Source organism: Acinonyx jubatus, chromosome D1, assembly GCF_027475565.1.
Source record: "Acinonyx jubatus isolate Ajub_Pintada_27869175 chromosome D1, VMU_Ajub_asm_v1.0, whole genome shotgun sequence".
NCBI lineage: Eukaryota > Metazoa > Chordata > Mammalia > Carnivora > Felidae > Acinonyx > Acinonyx jubatus.
Genome location: NC_069390.1, coordinates 4859043 through 4872298, shown reverse-complemented (window position 1 = coordinate 4872298; position 13256 = coordinate 4859043). Strand labels below are relative to the sequence as shown.

The following is a 13256-nucleotide window of genomic DNA, read 5'->3' as shown; positions in this document are numbered from 1 at the left end:
TCAATCACACATTTTGCTGAGGCACTGTGCTTTAACCCCAGATAACCAAGACCTTCCGTAGAAGTGTTACGATTGCACATTTGTTTATATTCATGTAAACATTTTACAATAAAAACGAAAGTTAAAACCCAGAGAGGAGATTTTTCATTTAGCAGAACATCTGAAACAGCAAAACATGCACTCCTGGTAAGTCCACGAGCAGACATCACAACACTCAAACCCACTTATTCGGCCACTGATCTGCGACTGAGTGTGTAATCAACCCGTCTCTAATGGTTGTAGTATGAAATGTACTGATTCATCAGTCTTTATTTATCCACATCCGATATGTATCACAACAAAGGATTCGTGTCTCCAATTGTCTCAGTAGCATTTCCAAAATAAAGGTGTTAGCTGATGCGGTTGTCGGGAGAAATTCCACAGAAACAAAACAAAACAACCTGCTTCCCCATCTCTCCACATCTGACCCATTTGCTTACCTAGTAGAGCCTATAAATAAAATCAAGGATGCTTCCTTTGTTACTCTTCCCTGGGACCCAAACAGCATTTTACTTTTCTATAAACAGATGCCACCTAGTGTCAAAAGTCTGTAAGTACAGCCAATAATTCCTCAGAAGATAGGAGGTAAGTAGAACAAAGAACAATCAATCCATTCTCACAGGGCAAAGACAAGGGTGACGAAAAACTTCCAAAAGGTGACTCTTGGGCCAGGTCTTAAAGGCCAAGGCTAAGTCTGCAAGGGGGCAGAGCACAGAGGGTTCAGGATGTGGCTCTCGATGGATGGGGGTCAATGCACCTAGGTTCCGCTCCGGCCCCATTCATTACCCTCCAGCAGTACAGCCATGGACAGGTCATTCAACCTCACAAATGCCTCATGAGTACAATGAAAATAGGGCCTACCTCCCTGGTTTGGCACAGGATTTAACAAGCAGAAATTGCTAATAAAATAAAGATCTCCAACTGTCCCCTCTTTTCAGGCAACAAACACGGAAACAGAGGGTCAGACAGGTTGCTGCATTGTTCACAAAACTTAAAACAATCAAGCAAATGGGGCACCTGGGTGGCTCAGTCGGTTAAACATCTGACTCTTGGTTTCGGCCCAGGTCATGATCTCACGGTTTGGGAGTTTGAGCCCTGCGCTGGGCTCCGTGCTAACAGCACTGGGCCTGCTTGGTATTCTCTCTCTCTCAACTAAATAAACTTAAAAAAAAAAAAAAAAAAAAAACAAGCAGAAATTTGCCCTCCATTCCTTATCTTAGAGTTATGACTCTCTCAAGAAAAATATCGTATCACCATACCCACTAAAAGAAATACAAATTTTTCAAGAGAATAAAAAAATACCAGATTTATGCTACAGAACAGAGACCAGCCTTGCTTGTCCTACTGCTCCCGAAGAGAAGGAATGTGACTCTGGCAACAATGTATGATTACAAATCATACCAAACTACACCTTCACACGTCAACAACCAGAGGGACTACAGATTTTGTTACAGTGGAATCCCACTTGATGTGTTTCTGGTGAAACATTTTTTCCTTACTGCAACTCCACTTTCTTTTTCAAGATTTTAAGTAATCTCTACCCCAGCGTGGGGCTTGAACTCACAACCCCGAAATGAAGAAGTCAAGTGCTCCTCCGACTCAGCCAGCCAGGCACCCCACTGTAACTCCACTTTAAAAAAAATAAATAATACTCCCTTCACTCATTACCATTTAATTCTCACATCCTGTGAAATAGGAACTTCTTTTTTTGGGGGGGTTATACAGAGGAAAGGTTGCAGAATTTGTTCAACTGTACTCCGTAAAGCATCCTAGTGGTAAAATGCACGTGACTGGAGGCAGAGAGGAAATTAAATCAACAAGACCAGTGGACAGTGGAGAAAAACCTCTGGTGTTTCACATGGAAGGTTGGCAAGACTTGGTAACAAATCAGACACAGGTGGTGAGGACCAGAAAGGAATTTAAGACAGGTCAGAAGTCTCTAGCTGGGGAGACTGCAAGACTGCCATTAACTGAATTAGGGACTAAAGACGGAACAGGTTTATAGGAAAGATGAGAAAGCTTAAATGTGCTAAATTTGAGAAGGGGGTCACAACCCAAGTGAAGTGCTCATAAGACATCATAATTCAGGAGAAAAGTGGGGGCTGTTAAGACGGTAACGTTAACAAAAGGACTTTACAGGTTCCCAAGCATTTCAACATTCTCTCAATTCAAAGAATCACAGAACTTCAGAGCTTTTTGCCTTGGACTGAAAGAAACAGGCTCAGGAGATAAACTCCCTGCCCAAAGTAATTCACTTCTGACAAGATAATATGCTACCAATACATGAAGCCAAAGGAAAAAAAAAACTTGAGTTTTATCATGGGCTGTTAAATGGAAGGAAAGGAAGAGGGAAGAGAGAAGAAATACAAGGGGCAAGAGGCACACACTGGGAGAGAAACGGGGGTCTTGCAAAGCAGCACCCGCTTAGTTTGGGGATAAGTGCAGTTAGGGGCCTGGCACATCGTCCAACACACAGCTAAGCAAACGTCTGCTCAAGACACGAGCCAAGAAAAGAACGCGGCAGGGGTGGCCTGGCAGTCCCCGCCACGACAGAGAGCCCTCTCAGCCCTCTTTTCCAGGCACCACTTTCACAAGATCGCTCTTACCAGCATCGGAGAACTGTGCTGGCACCTGTGTGCCCATGTCACTTACGCCCGCCACAGCCCCTGTCCACGTGCTTGTTAACACTCAATAAAAACATTACGTTCTGCAACGTGCACTCTCCATACAGTTAAAGTATCAAACATGCACAATGACATACACAACACCCCCGCTATCATCCCCATTTTACAAGTGAGAGCAGGCCCTAGAGAATCAGAAACAAGTTAAGCCAAGGCTGGGTTACGAGCCCGTACACTCTCGACACTATGAAGGAAGCGGTACAATCCTGATGCAGACAAAATCTTAAACATACTCGGCCCCGTATTTGAAGAGTAAGAACCTAGAACAAAAGAGGCACGGTTCCTAATTTCATGGAGCTCAGAGGATAGTGTGGAAAGAGAAACAACCCAGTAAGTATGAAACCACAAATTCCAGGAAGAGCCTTAAAGGGAACAAATAGGATGTTGGGAAAGAAAATAATGTGGGAACAGACTTGACATTGGATAATCAGGGAAAAAATAAAGAGCACATATATAGAAAAAAAATCACCTTTTGGGGGGGGGTGTCAAAAACACTCCTGGTACCTATTTACATGTAAGCACCAAATATTTTCTGAGGCAACTGGCTTTGTCTAAATCCTCTTGGACCCTGAGTGAGGTTTGTTTTTCTCTTTTGAAGGGCAGAGAGGTCTCCATATGGCCTCTCTAGCCCCAGACTCCACTGGTTCACTAGCTGAAGGATCAGGCCCCCCTTTACTCCTCAGTGGGGAGAACTTCATCTTCCTAAGAGTAGGTTGGTTTTCTTGCTAAAAATACATATCGCTCCACGTCATGCAATATCATAAGCATTTCCTTGAAAATAAAAATACTCCTCAGAGATCATTACGCTGTATCAGTTACTGCACCCTTGTTCTACAAATCAGACAGACAAAATGAATCATTCTGCAGAGGTAGAATCCACCATTTATCAAGAACCTACTGGGAGCCATCAGGCGGGCACTGTTCGTGGTGCTGGAATACTGGTTGTGTCCGTGGAACGCTAGAGGGCGCATGTGAGCTTCAGCTTTTAGGAACATCGGGCATGGTTAACAGGGTGGGAGACCATGCAAATCCAAAGGGAAGCCCGTGAAAATTGGGTATCTGAAGAAGAGGGCAGAAAGGTGCAGTAGCGGAAAGAGGGATGACCCTTCCCTGAAGGGGCCTTCTGCCTGCGAGGCAATCCCAATGCCATCAAGGAAATTCTGCTGGGCAGGAGTTCTGATAAAGATGCTCAAGTTAAAACACAGGTGCCTGTTTCACCCTAACACATGACAGGGTTCACCGGCATGGCAATCCTTTGAGGCAGGTGAGACAGATACTGACACTACAAATGAGATGGCTGAAGCTCAGAGACAAAGTTGCTTTCCTGAAGTCAAATTGCTATTTGATGGTAAGTCTGGCTCTAAAACCCTAGTGTTTGAACTGACGTCTGGGGTTTACTCCAATACTTGAGCCACATGTGCATCACTCATAAATAAAGAGGCTTATCACTAGGGAATGCTCCCCTACGTCTGTTTGCTTTTTCTTCTGTGTACTATTGTAACAGAAAACAAAGACATCTTGTAGAGATGCGACTTACAAATAGGAGCCGTGCAGAAGTAGAAGCCATCAAGCTTTTGGAGCCACTGATAAGCTCTAGTCTCTCAATTCTAAAACCCAACTGACTGTAAGCTACAGATCAATTCAATAACATTTCAAAAAAAAAAAAAGGAAAAACTACATAGGATATATAGATGAACTATGTCTTACCAATTAGAGATATAAGAAAAAAAATTTTTTTTAAGTAGACTTCATGCCCAGCATGGGTTCCACCCTGAGATCAAGACCCGAGCTGAGGTCAAGAGTCGGACACTCAACCGACTGAGCCACCCAGGTGCTTGGAGATGTCAAAATATTAAAATAGCTCTTAGAAGTTAAGTAAATAGGATAGCAATTAAATGTAAAAGATAAAATGTAATTTAGAATTGTAAGGGATCTCGAGATTAAAGTTCAGTTGACAAAGCTGAGGCTTGGCCCAATGTCTTATATAAGTAATGACAGAGCAGACTGAAACATAGGTACTGGTTCTTACTCCAATGGTCCTTCATCCAGCTCCAGAATTATATGTAATGTAGTCATAATTGCACACAACGCTAGAAGACTGTGTAGTGTCTGAGTCTGTCTCTCACACACATCCGGCAGCCCAAAATCTGGCTGGCACCGGCGGGAGCCAGAGGCAGTAAGTGGCCAAACTGGTTCTAGGAACCCTTTAGCATGACGGATGCAAAACTGTGAAGCAAACCATAATTTAGAGCAAAACATAATTGAGAGCATCAATGACTACAGAAATTAGTGACTTTTTTTCTTCCTCTTGTGAGAATGTTTTAGAATGCAAATGGTTCCTGGTTCCATCACCAACTATATAAAAATAATATATCCACTCTAACTCACTGCCTCCAAGCAATATGGGTGTCAAAAGTTGGGTTTTTTTTTTTTTTAATTTTTTTTTCAACGTTTTTATTTATTTTTGGGACAGAGAGAGACAGAGCATGAACGGGGGAGGGGCAGAGAGAGAGGGAGACACAGAATCGGAAACAGGCTCCAGGCTCCGAGCCATCAGCCCAGAGCCTGACGCGGGGCTCGAACTCACGGACTGCGAGATCGTGACCTGGCTGAAGTCGGACGCTCAACCAACTGCGCCACCCAGGCGCCCTTCAAAAGTTGTTTTAAGCTAACGCTAGACATTAATGCAGCTTTACAAAAATAAGGTTATGAGTCTTTTCTGTATGGATGCATTCTCCCCGTGGCATTCCTTTAAAACAGTAAAAATCAGGGCACCTGGGTGGCTCAGTCAGTTAAATGTCTGACTCTTGGTTTTGGCTCATGTCATGATCTCACAGTTTGTGAGTCGAGCCTCCACTGGGCTCTGTGCTGTCAGCACAGAGCCTGCTTGGGATTCTCTTTGTCTGTCTGTCTGTCTCTCTGCCCCTCCCCCACTCATGTATGCACATGCAGTCTCTCTCAAAATAAACTTAAAAAAAATTAAAATACAGTAAAACCTTGGTTTGCAAGCATAATTCGTTCAGGAAACACGCTTGTAGTCCAAAGCACTTGTGTATCAAAGCGAATTTCAAGAACCATTGGCTCAGTTGGGATCATGTGACATCTGGCATCACATACTACTCGTACTGCAAGACACTGCTCATTTATCAAGTTGAAATTTATTCGAAATGTTTGCTTGTCTTGCAGAACACTTCCAGAACAAGTTACTTGCAATCCAAAGTTTTACTAAAATCCTGTCATGCAGTTAAATGAAGGTATATGTTATGAAAATTTGGGAATATGTCTGTTGATCAAAACAGATTTGTAAGTGATAAGTACTTTCTTCCATTTGACTCGGAAAAGAGAAACTCAGATCACATTAATAAATATAGGGTTAGATATTGGTCAGGAATGACCTTTCCTCTCAGCCAAGACTTCTATATTCTAGGAAATACCAAATTAGGGGGAAGAAAAGGGATTGCAATAATAACTAAAGTAAAAACAGATCTGTAGAATCTGGGGTGCGGGGGGGGGGGGGAGGGGACGATGTAGAGTTGGTAGGAAGATTTTAAAGAAAGGTGTTAAACTTTCCCTCATTAAAAACCCTTTAGGGGCACCTGGGTGGCTCAGTTGGTTAAGCGTTCAACTCTTGATTTGGGCTCAGGTAGTGACCTCATGGTTTGTGGGACCAAGCCCCGTGTCGGGCTCTTCACTAACAGTGCAGAGCCTGCTTGGAATTCTCTTTCTCGCCCTCTCTGCCCCTCCCCCACTCTCACACACATGCACACCCACTCACTCCGAAAACAAATACACATAAAAACAAAAATCCTGGGCACCTGGGCAGCTCAGTTGGTTAAGCATCCGACTTTGGCTGAAGTCATGATCTCACTGTTCATGGGTTTGAGACCCATGTCAGGCTCTGTGCTGATAACTCGGAACCTGGAGCCTACTTCGGGTTTTGTGTGTGTGTGTGTGTGTGTGTGTGTGTGTGTGTGTGTGTGTGTGTGTGTGTGTGTGTCTGCCCCTCCCCAGCGCCACACGCACACTTTCTCTCTCAAAAATAAATACAACGTTAAAAAAAATTTTTTTTTAAATCCTTTAGACAGAGGCACCTGGCTGCTCAGTCAGTAGAGCTTCCCACTCTTGATCTGGGGGCCATAAGTTTAAGGTCCACATTGGGTGTAGAGATCACTTAAGTAAATTTAAAAGTCTTTTTTGTTGTCGTTTTATTTATTTTTGAGAGAGAGAGAGACAGGGTACGAATGGAAGAGGGGCTGAGAGAGAGGGAGACACAGAATCCGAAGCAGGCTCCAGGCTCTGAGCCATCAGCACAGAGCCCAATGTGGGGCTTGAACCCACAAAACGTGAGATCATGACCTGAGCCGAAGTCAGATGCTTAACTGAATGAGCCACCCAGGCGCCTCCACTTAAATTAAAAAAAAAAATAAAAATAAATCTTTTTTAAGGAAAACCCTTTAGACAATGCCCTAGGGTACTCACTCCCTACTGTTTGCTAGGACCCCTTCCTTGTACAGCTCGTTCAATGGAACTCAGGCATTAATTAAAACTTCAAGGCTTAAGTCCCATTTCAAACTTAAGAGCTCCAAATACAAAGTTGTTTTATGAGTTCAAAGTTGGCAGTCTACCCAAGAAATTACTCTTCAAATCACTGTGTTCTAATGCTTAGAACACCCTAATGATTGCAATTTAAAGTGCATTAGCTAGTTTTAATTTTATCTTGTAATAATGTGGGCTTGTGCTTCTTACAGCAATTAAAACCATTTCCTACATCAAGACAGGCCAGTAAAATAAGCTTTTCCCCCCCAAAATAAAAACTAAGAATCAGACTGAAAAATTAAGTTACATCCTATAAAGAAAATGTCTTTCTATTGCATATAGCTGTACCTGAGATAAAACTACCCCAAGCTCTCTCCCTGTTTATTCAGTGTATCTATGTGACCAACACTGTGCCAGAGTGGAGCAAAGACACATGGTCCGCTGCATGGAAAACTCAAAAATTACCGTGTCCTAGGGCTAACACAGAACATGGTCCTGTAAATTTTGCTCCATGGAGAAGGATTTTGGTGAGCGGAGAGGAAATAAAGCTCATGTATGGTAGGCAAGAATGTAAAATAACGTAATCCACATGGTTTATCCAAAAGAATTTGCTCATAAGCCACAGGAAGGCCACTCCTGTGGACAGGGGAGCTGTTCACAGGCTACACAGGTCTTTGCAACACAAATGGGCCACATTCTCACATTATCTTATGTAGAGAAAAATCAGATTCAACCCCAGATTTGTATGACCCAAGGGGAAAATGACACACCAGCATCCCCCACCCACAAAACACTATGCTTGGACACGCAAACAACCTGTGACCACTTCTTCACATCATGCTCTGCCCTACTCCCCCAACCCTCCTCCACCCCCCCCCCCCCCCCCCAGGATACCCACTGGTATCTGATTCAAGTACGCAAAGCAGTTCAGTGGGTCTGAGAAGACAGGTGAACATACTGGTAAGAGAACTTAGAAATGAATGACTTTTGAAAGAATCTGGTTTAGAAGTTCACGGGTACAAAATTGAGTCCTCCACTCATCTTCTCTTGAAGACTAAGTATCCACAATACTCCTTTCACTCTCAAACTAAGTTGCTTTGTTAAAGACAATGTTTTCAAGCAACATCAGAACTGACATCTTTCAAAAACTAAATACAAGCTACCAACCTCAGTAACTTGGAGACTAATAAATTCACTTTCATCAAATGCCTCCCCCAGGCAGAGGAAATAAATAATAACCCCACAAGTTCACAAGAAAGCTGAAGGGACAGGCAAGTAACCAAATACAATACCAAGTAACAATTGCTCAGGGAGCTCAGAGGAAGTGTGCGGCCTCCGGAGCCGGCCGTCCCTGGTCCCTGCACCGTCCAGGGACGTAAGCAGGTCCCTCCAGCAGGTAACACTCTCACTGGGCCTTTCTGAAGGATGGGGGCCCGGGGGAGGGGGCTAGGAGGGCGGGCCAGGATGTGACCAAAAGATGCCAGGCATGGGAAGCTCGTGGCGCTAGGGCCTCGGAAAGGGAGAGCAGAATGTAGAATGTTTAGAGATTAAAAATTGGAAAATGGGCCTGAGTTCCCCCACATGCTGGGATTAAAGCGTTTGTGGACTTTACTCTTGGAATACACGGCGTCCCGACAGCGACGGGGACACACCTACGCTGCAAGGGGCTAAACGTTCCGCTACAAGATAAACGTGTACCTACAGCAAGTAACTCTTTAGCTACGTTTTCCAACACGTACGAGTTGCCGGCGGTTATTTCCCGCAAAGATGGTCCCCCCACTCTGGGCCCTTTTCAAAGTATTTATGCTTTCACTATGAATCTTCAAAAGTTACAGGCGTGTCCTCCATAGCAAAGACTTCAGGGAAAAGTCTCGGCTGGCAACTGCTTCCACTGATGATCCCACGCAGCCGTCTTCGGACCTGGAAGCCCACGTTCAAGTGTACTTGAGCTGAAAGCAGCTCAAGTCCAAAAAAGTCCCGACGAAGAATCCCAGTCACGACCGACCAACTCATCTGCCGCTACTCTACACGAGACCTCGCCGCGGGACTCCGTGTCACCTGGCGAGTTCCTAAACACCACCTTCAAAGAACACGTGTCCACCTCCCTAGCAAATCCTAGCTTCCCCCTCGACGGATCGGAAGTGACAGCTCCAGAGCGGGGTCAGAGGAGCCCAAAGAGCGAGCGAGCGAGAATATTCCTCCGGGTCCAACGTGCTTCCACACCATTCCCGCAAGCTGGCTCCCGCTGTCACCTCGAAAACACGTTCCCCCCCCCCCCCCGCCCCTCGCAGGTGGGAGCGACGCCGATACCCATCACCTGTGGGTTTGCAGAAGGACAACCGACACTCTGCGAGGACGGCCGGGGCCCGAGGGGGCCCGAGGCCGGCGCCGCCGTCGGCGGAGGAACGGGGAGGGGTGGGGGACGCGCCCCGGAGGAGCCCTGAATCGAGGCTCGAGCCCAAACAAAAACAACCCGAAGTGGAGCGCGGCAGAGGTAGCAGATTGGGCGAGCCCGATCACGGCTGCCCATTGGAGAAGAGGGAAAACAGAGTCCCCCAATCGCGAGCGGCGGGGCTGCTCCCCTCGTGCGGCCGCGGGCCGCCCCGGCGCTGCCCGGCCCCGCGCTGCCCGGCGGCCGCTACCGCTCCCTTCCGGCGGCGGCGCCCACTGCAGGGCCCGCGCCCCCGCCCGCCGCCGCCGCCGCCGCCGCCGGCCGGCCGACCGGCCGCCCAGCCGCCGCCGCCGCCGCCGCGCCCCTCCCCCGGCCGCCCCCCCCCCGCGCCCCGGCCCCCGGCCCCCGCCCGGCCCGGCGCCCCCGCTCCCGCCGGCCCGCCCCCAGCCCGCCGCCGTCGCCGCCGCCCGGCGCCCCCGCACGCCCGCGCCGCGCCTGCCCCCCCGCTCACCGCCGGGCGCTGCCCGCTCCTCCTCGGGGCGCGTCGCGGCCCCGCGGCCCGGCCGCCGCGCTGGGGGGGATCCGCGCTGCCGGGCGGCACTTTCCCGGCCCCCCAGAAAATTAATCACCAAAATATAATTCCCGAGAAAAATGGAGAGTAAAATCCAAGATGGCGGCGCCTGCCGCCGCAGCACCGTCCGCTCCATCCGCTGCCGGGAAATAAGTCCCAGCCGCGGCCGGAGCCCCCCGCCCCCACCGCGCCGCGCCCCCGCGTCCCCGCGCCCGGCCTCACCTCGCCTCTCGCGCGGCCGCGGCGCCCCAGAGGCCGCCTCCGCCGGGGGTCCGCGTCCCGGGTCCTGGCGCCGCGCGCGCCGCCGCCGGTGTCCGGGCGCCTTCACCTCATAGCCCCGGAGCCTCGCCTCTCGCGCCGCAGACGCGTCGCCGCCCCCGGTGAGCCGTCCGGACGCCGCCCGGGAACGGTGGAAGGACACGAAAAGGAGTGCCCTCGGCCGGGCGGAGGGACACCACGCCGGCTCGCGCCACCCCTGCCGCCTCTGTTGCTTTTACGGGCCTCGCGGGGGGGTGGGGGAGGCGGAGAAACACGGGCAGGAAACGAGTTCCTCGCTGGGTGCTCCCGGCGGCGGAGGGACAAAAAGCGAATTTTGAGGGAGCCCAACCGAGTCGTCCCCTCGCTTCGCCCGCGGCGGAGGGATCCGCGCTGAGGGTCGGCAGGGATCCCTCCGCCCCTCGCTGCCCTTTAAATCGCGGCTGGAGGCGGCGTCGCCGCGCGCCCCTCGGGCGCCACCCCGGCTCTGGGCTGCGTCGCGCGCTCTCGTTCCCTGCGAGGCCTGTGCGCCCGTTCCCCCGTGCGGGCCCTCCGCGCCGCTGCACCCGCCGGGGAACAGCTCCTGAGCCCGGACGGGGGGCAGCGCCGAGGGACGGGCGGACGGACGGGTGGGCGGGCTCGCTCCTCGCCCACCGGGGTGCCGGTGGCGCCGAGGGGAGGTGGCCCCACGCAAGGCGAGCTTCTTTGTTGTGAGAGTGGGTGTCGTTGGAGGCGCATACACCCTTAATGACCGCATAGGGAGCCTGAGCATCCCCACGCGTAGTGTGGGAGGGAGCGTGCACTCACCAGGCCGCTGGCTTCCCGGCGTCAGCAGGCCGGCCGTGTGTTGAGCACCTACTGTGTGCCTGCCCGGCTCGCCGTGAAACCGGGCCGCCGCCGCTTCCCTCCCCGCCGAAGGTGCGGCCCCCCGCCCCCCTCCCCGGGACCTCAGGCAGGTGCGCAGGATGCCGAGGCTCTGGCACGCTCCAGGTGTCGCGCCGCGGTTAGAGGTTGAAGCACCGCCCTTCGGGCCCCGCAGCCTGAAAATAGTGGCTACAAAATTACAGTAACGAGAGTGGCACGTATACAGCCTTTACTGCCCAGTAGGCACCTCGCTCGGGGCTTTGATGCCCTGTCTCGTGGACTCTCCACCACAACCCCCAGGAGGTGGGGACTGTGGCGGTTCTCGCTGACGCTGGAAACTAAGGCGCAGCGGGTAGGCGACCCCTAAGACAGCTAGTCCCGGGCGTGAGCCGGAGCCCTTCTCCAGTCCTCCGGTGAAGACTGGACCTCAAGAAGGCCATTGGCCACACAGGGGGCAAATACACGGAGGGGGTGCCTGAAGGTGTCCCAGGGTCCCCCTGGGCAGCGGAGACCCGAAGGGTGGGTTGGGGTGTGTTAGGGAAAGGGGGTGATTAGGAGTCGTGGGGCCAACAAGTTCAAAGGCTTGGCGGGGAGGGGAGAGGCGGGAAGAGGCTCTGGCCTCTGGAACTGAGGGAAGCCCAGCCTAGCTCCTACAGGGAGAGGTTGGCAGGGCAGGTGGATAGCCGGATCCCAGGAAGAGCCCCGTGTCTGCCTTGGTTTCCCCTGCATCCCCAGAGCCTGGCGCAGAAGAGGCACACCATAACAGATGATTCAGTGGATGGCCACGAGGGCCGTGGGCCAACTAACACAGGTGCTTACGTCATTTTCCCTCCTTGACCTTGAGTGGTAGACACCATGCTTATTATTGCTTCCACAGATGGGAAACTGAGGCTCAGTGATTTACCAAGAGCCTGTGTGTAACAGGCAGAGGCAGGTCTAGATGTTCAAAACCAAAGCTCCTCCCACTGCCAGCACCTTCCTGCCCCACTTCCCCCTCCGGAGGCCAACTGGGCTTTGTGGGGGGGGGGGGGGGGGCGGGGTGGCCGAGAGTGTGGGCAGAGTCTCACCACCCCTCAAGTAAAGCACACCCAGGCACATAGCCCGGATTCTACTGGATCAGAATTCACCTTGCCATGTTCCCCTCTGCAGACACAGCTAACAAACGATGATTTTGGTTTTGTTGTTAGTTTCCGATTTGTCATTAAACTTTCTTTCGGAGATTTTCATAGTGCTTGCTTCCAAATACTCAAATTACATTCCAGAAACACTGAGATTGCCTTGGCCACCCCGCCCCCACCGGATGCCCACAGGAGGCGTGTACACCAGGGAAAGGGTGGACCATCTGCCTGCAATGGGCAGCCGCAGCCCCATGTGGGTCTTGGTGCCCAGGCCCCAAGTCCAACCATGCCTGAGCAGCTCTAAACAACCCTGAACACAAGCGTCCTCCCCACGCCAAGCTTCCAGAGTTCACCCCAACACAGACCCCCGGGACTGACGCTCAAACCCCCACCCCTATAAAGCCCCCGGACTCCCAAGATGCTGGCACCTCCATTTATTCATGGCCCAGGGCCAGGCCAAGTGTTCTGGGCAGTGACTTGCAAGGGAGCAGGCCGGGCTCACAGCCTGGCAGGAGAGATGGGTGGGTAGACCCAAGCACAGCGTCCTCTCCGGCTCCCTAGTTCTGGATGCGTCCCTCCCTCCATCCCTTCCACCCCCACCCCCGCATTGCTGGCTGCTCTCCCAGCCTCAGGGGTGGCTCGGGGGTGGGCCCGAGTTCTTGGCACAGCTTAGATGGGGCTCAGGACCTTGATGAAGCCATGATAAAGGGAGGCCAGGGCTAAGCTGGGCAGAGGGCACAGCCTGGGGCAGTCCTCCTGGGGGAGACTGGAAATTTGACTTCCCTACAGTGAGCATGGCC

The 13256-nt window shown here is 51.2% G+C and overlaps 1 protein-coding gene across 4 annotated transcripts in view; it reads right to left on the bottom strand.

Moving 5' to 3' along the window:
- KMT5B (lysine methyltransferase 5B) overlaps positions 1–10749 on the bottom strand; it is a 56194-nt gene extending 45445 nt beyond the window's left edge. For 2 of the 4 annotated variants that reach the window (XM_053202823.1, XM_053202825.1), the window contains exon 1: positions 10442–10749. The gene's annotated coding sequence lies outside the window, so the exon portion shown is untranslated. Of the gene's footprint in view, positions 1–10159; positions 10306–10441 lie in introns of those variants that run through there. The other 2 variants (XM_053202828.1, XM_053202824.1) reach the window with 2 other exon arrangements.
- Positions 10750–13256: the final 2507 nt, after the last annotated feature.